Source organism: Heloderma suspectum, chromosome 1 (assembly GCF_057233095.1).
Source record: "Heloderma suspectum isolate Gila_16-S chromosome 1, 16-S_ref, whole genome shotgun sequence".
NCBI lineage: Eukaryota > Metazoa > Chordata > Lepidosauria > Squamata > Helodermatidae > Heloderma > Heloderma suspectum.
The window spans coordinates 301,914,641-301,921,536 of record NC_139458.1 but is presented as its reverse complement, the minus strand read 5'-3'; the positions used below and the strand labels follow the sequence as shown (position 1 = coordinate 301,921,536).

Sequence of the window (6,896 nt, the reverse complement as noted above, 5' to 3'; positions counted from 1 at the left end):
GAGAGTTTGGAGAGAGGATTTACACTCATGGCCACTTCCCAGCATTTTCCTTTTGTGGCTTCTAGTGCCTCCTTGGAGATCAGGAAGACAGCAGGGTACCATCTAGCCTGTTCAAAAGGCCCCCAAGATTTCTGAACTGTATTTAAGCCAGGTTGCTGTGGCCCCCTTGGAGTGCACAGAAGGTTGGATTAGTTTCCCCACCACCATCACCACCACCATTTTTGCATTCGATATGTATTAAGTCTAGATCTTTCATTGTAATATTCAGTGTGTGCTTTGTTTGCTAGGCTTGTTGAATCATTGACGTTTGTCTTATTACAGTTGTTTATGTTTTATAATACATCGTGGCTTATTCAAATCTGGCATCATATTTTGATATTTCATGTTTATTGTGAGCACGTTGGAGATTGTCCACTGTGGATAAGTGACATACAACTAAACTAAACTCAGATCAAATGCCTTTTTGATTTGCAAATAAAACAAAAACAAAAAGGAGAAAGAGGGAAAAACAGCAACAACAGGGCGGGGGGGGGGAGAAAAAACATGACATAAAAACATACCCATTGACAATAATCATTCACAACTCCATTAATTAAAAGAGGATAAAAACTCAGATCAAATGCCTTCTTACTCCTTCCTCTTTGACATCCCCACTTTATTGTTATTTCCAAACACACTGCATGTTTATCAGGTCAAACATTTGTTCCACAGTTTAGTACTAATTGGTTTGTTTAAAACTTCAAAGCCTGCTCTGAGGAAAGGGGTAGGTGGCTTCATGATTGACAGAAGGGCCAACCAATCAGCATTTTGCATCATTGTTTGGCTGCAAACTAGTAACTAGACAAACACATTTCCCCTAAGCTTGATCTAGGGTAGAAGACACACTGTACACCTGTCCAAAATGTGGTGAGTGTGCCTCTACAGTGTGCCTCCTGCTAAAATTATTCAAAAATCCCTATAATACCTTTATTAGGCCAACCAAAAGATTTCAAAAATGCGCAAGTTTTTGAGCTCTCAAGGTCTTGAAAGATCTCTGAAGAGATCTGGATATCTTGAAAGCTTGCACATTTTCATGACCTTTTGCTTGGCCTAATAAATATATTACACTAATAAGATTTTTTGCGTTTTTCATACAATCAGCACAGCTACTTTTGTTTTGTGCTAAATTTGTTTATTAGTTTTACTTATATACCGCTTAATATAATAAAATATCTAAGTGGTATGTATGTCTGTGCACACCCATCATCAGCAAGGGGTCTTGTGCAACTCAGTCCTACATGGACCATTTTAACTGCTGCTGCGATGCCATCAAAGTGACTCAATTGCCATTTTTTCACCCAGACCAGTCATGCTACTGTCAAATGGTGGTGTAACATTCAGCCAAAACTGGGAAGAAAGGTCTGCTCCAGCAGCCTTTTAGGGAAGGCTCTGATGCTTTCTGTCTTCCCCCATTTCCCATCCCAGCAATGCCTGCTGCTACACTAGTGTTGGGGATGGAGGGCTTTTCTAGATGAGGCTTTTAACCTGCCACCTTACTATGGCTTCTGCTTCCAGATTCTTTGTAGGATTAAGACTGGATCCTCTGCACACCTTTCTTTCTGGGAGTTTTCTTTCTCTGCCTTTTTGTATGTTCCACTACATAACCTCTAGTTGCCACTGTGGTATAGCAAAATTGTGCAACTACAGTAATGTTTCATTCCGCCATTCCCAAAAATATTGGACTTTCCCCGATCAAAATAAAACTGACAAAAATGCTTGGAAAGCACAGGAAAGGCCCTAGAGGATGACAGCATTGTCTAAAACTCTTGCAAAGTACCGTGAGTTTCACAGGAACACAATAAATGCCTTATGTAGAACAGATCAGACTTGCATTCCAATGAACAAAGATAGGGTTTTCCTTTACCCTCTTTTTCAATAGCTGCAGTCCTATCAAAATAAATCTTCTGTGATGTGTTCTCTAATTTTAAAGAAAGTCCTATTTGCTGTACAGTGTTTCTAGAAGTAAACTATCTAAGTTGACATTCCCCCAGGAGGGGTTTGAAGAAGAGTTCTACAACAGTATCTGCATTGAAATGCCTCAGAAATTCAAGCAATTCTATTATCCAAGTGTATCTCCTCAGGCTTCCCCTGTGAATTGTTGAGATGAATTCCATTAGAGTGTGCTGGGCCTCCTGCTGAAGAGTCTGAACATGATGATGGTATTTTAGGTCCTGGAGGTCTGCAAAATTAAGAATAAAGAAATGGTGATGGTTTAGGCCTCATGTGTGTGTAAAGTTAGAAATAAAGTAAGGAAAACAAATTTATCTTCCAAAAGAAAAATGCTAAAAATCCATCTTAGCATAATACCCTTATGGGTTTTAGCATTTTCCTTTTGGGCAACACAGCTCCCCTCACTGTTCACATTTATCTTCTGGCTGCTTTCTCCATCCTAAGGAGATAAAGATATGAAGGGGTATAGGAATATCTTTTATTTCCACACCTTTTATTGGTGCAAGCCCTAGCATATGGCAGATGAAGTACTCTTTTTAATGAGGAAGCTTGCATTTTTTTAAAAAATTGAATCTTAGATTTTTTTTCTCTTTCTGTGCAAGCCAGAACACCGATTTTCTAGTGTACTGACTCCCATGGAGAGCCTCCACAGGTACCAGAGGCTCTCCTCTTCAGACAGTTACCTTGACTAGAGGGCGATGGATGCAACAAAGGACCGGGACAGGGCAGGACTGCTTCCTCTCCTTGCATGTTTGCCCTATTCAGGCACAGAATGCCTGAATGGGGCTACTGACTTGTGAGTATGTTTAGGATCATAATCCTAACCATTCGTCGCATGTGATATTTTCCCTGTACAGGTATACACTGGTGCATTAAAAAAAAAGCCTTAGTGTAGGCTAGCGGTAGGCAAGCTGGTGCTCTCTATATGTTTTGGACTATAACTCCCATAATCCCTTACCACTGGCCATGCTGGTTGGGACTGATAGCTTAAGTCCAAAACATCTGGAGAACACGAGGTTGCCTACACCTGGGACTCTCGTATGTGAAAATCACCCACATCTATTTAGGCAGGTTCCATTCAGTACTGGAGGATAAATTCTGAACATAATAAAACATCTAGTTTTAAATGTGCATAAAAGACTATAAGTTTTGTTGCAGGATCCTGTAGTAGTCAGGACAGTGACTACTAGTAGAAAACCTGGAGCCTTCCCAATTTAACTATAGCTCTGAGACTCTCTTCTTTTGATGAATGACACTGATCTCCATTCAGAGGCTTTCTTCACACTGAGCTTTTATCCTGTGATCAGATTGCTCCTTCACAGAAGCTTGCAGGCTATTTACATGACACCGTGATCATTCAAGGCATCTCCTGCCCTTTGTTCCATTTTAAATAGATCGCAGATAATGAGCTATCAAATCCACTTCAGTTTCCTTCATGAGAAGAGTAAAAGCGGCAAAAACAGGAGTGAGATCAATGAAAGATAATGGAAGACCCAGATACAGGGAGAAGTGGGGAAGGGGGTGGGGGGAAAGGAAGCACGTGAAAAAGGGAGTCGTAATCCTGCATTTAAAACAGAAGCAGAAAGCCCCGTTTTAAATGCAGGGTTTTAGGCTGGTGTAGAGATGCCCAGAATCCCCCCATTCTTGAGCCCAATGTGAAACCCAACACTATTGGGTAGGATAAATGAGGGGAGGCGGTGGCTTAGTGGTTAAGACGCTGAACTGCAGACCGGAAGGTCAGCAGGACAGCAGTTCGAGACCCGGGTTCCGCGTGACGGAGTGAGCTCCCGTCTTCAGTCCCAGCTCCTGCCAACCTAGCAGTTCGAAAGCAAGAAATTGCAAGTAGATAAATAGGTACCACTTCGACGGGAAAGGTAACAGCGTTCCATGCACCTCGGTGTTCAATCATGCCGGCCACATGACCACGGAAGCGTCTTCAGACAGCGCTGGCTCTTCGGCTTAGAAATGGAAATGAGCACCACACCCTAGAGTCAGACACAACTGGTTGGGGACACCTTTACTTTTCTTTTCTTTTTTTAGGATAAATTAGCAGTTATTTGCATAAATGAGCTAATGCAAGGGTGAGGAGTTTCTGGCCCAGGGGGTCTTAGGGTCCTGATCTGGCCCTCCAAAGTTCCCCAGATGGCCATACTCCCTTCTCCCTGGCCCCACCTACTTTTCCTCTTCCACCAAACATCTGGTGGTGTCCCAGCTTTTGTGAGTTTTTCCCCCCATTCTAAAAGGTTGAAATACCTCTCCTAAGGCTCAGTTATTGGCACAAAGCTACAATATGCTGGTATTTTTCTATTTTTGGCCCCACCTCTTTGACCCCACTGACCACTGGAATGCATCCCCAAGAGCTTCTCCAAAATGGATTTTGTCCTTTGGGCTGAAAGAGGTTCTGTACACCAAAGCTAATGGATACATCAACTGAACTGACACTAATACAAAGGTCCTATTTCCTGACACTGCCTCCATTTCCCAATCTGCAAAGAAAAAGATAACTGTTTTTCATAGGTGCAAAGAGAAGTATAAAATATCCCTACTGTTTCACTTCCTTGGCAATGTTAACAGAAAAGAAACACACACAATTTTATAAATAACGTTTACAGTTCCCTTGAACTCTATTTAGAATATCTAGATGTGCATGCTACTTGTGAATATTGTATGTGAGAGACACCAGCTGAAGCTTTGATCGTTCGATTGCTTTTTTGTTTGTTTTTACAGCTGTAGTCTTCCAGCTGAATCTTTCTGAAATGATTGCTGCAATTGGTTTCCATTAGATTTTGCATTTTTTCATAGTAAATGCTTTTCCTGCATTGGAGCAGTATGATATTTATATTGCGGTATTTTTTCACTATCTCGCCTACATTTTTCTCTATCACATTAGGCGAAAAAATCAACATTTTAAGTGGCAAAATACATTTGCATATCCCTTCACCTGTAACACACATGTGTGCCATATGTAGTACATACAGTTATATATGAAATTTATCTGCAGAGCTGTAAATGCAGCCCCACTCCCCACCCCCAAAGAAGTATGTTATAGCATGGAAGTCATAAGATCCTCAAATGTGGATTTTGAGAATATTATAGAACCCAGTCAAAAGGGAGGGGGATTTTTCCCTCCAAACCGCTCTTGACCGTATTTCTAGCCTTACTCTGAACTGTGCACTCTTGAGCCATGATCCTACCATTAACACTGTGGGTGGAAGTCCCTTTCACTTTAATAGTAATCCAGAAGGAACTAGGGACAGGATTGCAGCCTTTCTGTGTATTTGGATGGGATTTACCAGGATTAAAAAGCACAATTCCTTTAAGATAGGCATATTCTTTTGTGCAAATGTCTGCATTCCAGAATTTCCCCAGGAAATGCTTGATCATCTGCACTTCTGTTAATGATGTTCCCATCAGAGAGCTCTCCAATTTTGCATTCTCTGTCTGAGGCTGATTTAGAAGGATTGTTTTCAACAGGCTTGGAGCTGAGGTCTCTTTCAGTTCAAAAGTCCACCTGTTCTTGAGCCAAGCCCAATATGAAGTGAGGTGCCCAACACTGTTGTACCAGTAAGAGCTGGTCCTCCAGGGGCAGCTGAAAAAATGAAGGCAGCTTTCTTATAAAGCTAGCTGTTTTCAGAAGCACTTCTGATGCTCTAATGCAGGTGTCATCTGGAGCTTTCAGGATGACTCGTCTGTTTGCCTCAAAGGGGCAGCCAATATCTGGAAACAGAAGGGGAAGCAGGGAATGCTGATGTTGCCCCTTTGTCTTCCTTTGCTCTTCATTGTTAAGGATTTGATAGAGGATGCTGTTTGGGGAAGCTGAGTCCCTGCAACACTGGCCATGCTTCTTGAATGGCCTGTGGGTAGCCATTGGGGCTACATGGAAGGGGCTCAATCAGGAATCTTTCGCAGCTCTAAGAGCTGGTCAGTGCAGAACAATGATGATAAAATACAAAAGAGTATCTTTGCCAACAAAGTAGGCATCCTGTGCTTTTTATACATAGTAAGCTAAATAGTAATGTGACCCTGAGAAGTTACCTTGAACTTTATTTGCTCCAGATGGTTTTCATTCACAGCCAACCAAGGTGTGGCTAAACTGATGCAGGCATGGCTGAAATGATCTGAATGAGCAAGGGGGGAGGGAGAGGGAGAGAAACATTGTTCTGCCTGGTTGTGCTCGGATATCAACAATGGCAGAGGTGCTCTCTTTTATCATGAACCACATTTCAGCATCAAGACTGTTGTCACTGTGCCATGACAGCAAGGACATTATAGTAGTGCAAACAGTCCTGGTGTTTGCAGCCACAAGCTTGGTATTATATACCACTTGCCCTTGAGGGGAAAGGCATTGACTCAACTGAATGTTCTTCCCTACAAAACACATCCTGCTTATAGAAACTGGCAGGACAGGGTGAAGCATCTATTTTTCTATGTGCAGGGAATTTATTATTTTATTCCGTAAGAGGGACCATTTAATAATGTGATCCACTACCTTCTGTCTCATAGCATCATAGGGTTGGAAAGGGCCTACAAGACCATTGAGTCCAACCCCTGCGCAATGCAGGAAGCCTGATTCCCAGGCGGTCTCCCATCCAAGTACTAACCAGGGCTGACCCTGCTTAGCTTACAAGATCAGGCACATCCAGCCCTTTGCTTGTCTTCCGTGATACAGCTGAGGCACAGGTTTACCACTTCATCTGTTCTGTTAGAACTAGCCCGTGCTGCCACTGGTTAGCATTCGCAAAACGAGGTGTGGATTTTTATTTCTTTGGTAAGCCCCTCGGAAGAATGGCTCAATTGCTGTTGTTTTACGGGCATGTAACATCAAAAAGGGAGGTCATGGGAGGATACAGGAAGAATAGTAATTGGGTATTCACGTACAGCATAAACAGCAAAAGGCCATGGCCCCT

The 6,896-nt window shown here is 42.3% G+C and overlaps 1 pseudogene; it reads right to left on the bottom strand.

Moving 5' to 3' along the window:
* Window positions 1-1,975: 1,975 nt before the first annotated feature.
* On the bottom strand, window positions 1,976-5,857 carry LOC146359288 (nuclear receptor subfamily 0 group B member 2-like; annotated as a pseudogene).
* Window positions 5,858-6,896: the final 1,039 nt, after the last annotated feature.